The sequence below is a fragment of the Arachis duranensis genome, chromosome 1 (genome assembly GCF_000817695.3).
Source record: "Arachis duranensis cultivar V14167 chromosome 1, aradu.V14167.gnm2.J7QH, whole genome shotgun sequence".
NCBI classification, from domain to species: Eukaryota; Viridiplantae; Streptophyta; class Magnoliopsida; order Fabales; family Fabaceae; genus Arachis; species Arachis duranensis.
This window is the reverse complement of record NC_029772.3, coordinates 22,421,610-22,422,091: the sequence shown is the minus strand read 5'-3', so window position 1 is coordinate 22,422,091 and position 482 is coordinate 22,421,610. Positions and strand designations below refer to the sequence as shown.

General features: G+C 40.9%; 1 non-coding gene across 1 annotated transcript; it reads right to left on the bottom strand.

Moving 5' to 3' along the window:
- Nucleotides 1–228: 228 nt before the first annotated feature.
- LOC127743232 (small nucleolar RNA R71) lies at nucleotides 229–332 on the bottom strand. The gene has a single exon (XR_008004611.1). It is a non-coding gene; the product is annotated as a small nucleolar RNA R71 (small nucleolar RNA).
- Nucleotides 333–482: the final 150 nt, after the last annotated feature.

The following is a 482-nucleotide window of genomic DNA, read 5'->3' as shown; positions in this document are numbered from 1 at the left end:
CTTCCATCTGAAGATCCTTATCAGTTTTTAACTGAGTTCTTACAGATTTGTGAGACTGTAAAGATGAATGGAGTAGATCCTGAAGTCTACAGGCTCATGCTTTTCCCTTTTGCTATAAGAGACAGAGCTAGAACATGGTTGGATTCACAACCTAAAGATAGCCTGGACTCCTGGGAAAAGCTTGTCACGGCCTTCTTGGATAAATTCTTCCCTCCTCAAAAGCTGAGCAAGCTTAGAGTGGATGTTCAAACCTTCAAGCAAAAGGATGGTGAATCCCTCTATGAAGCTTGGGAAAGATACAAGCAGTTGACCAAAAGGTGTCCATCTGACATGTTTTCAGAATGGACCATATTAGATATATTCTATTATGGCCTATCTGAGTATTCGAAAATGTCACTGGACCATTCTGCAGGTGGATCCATTCACCTAAAGAAAACGCCTGCAAAAGCTCAAGAACTTATTGACATGGTTGCAAATAACCA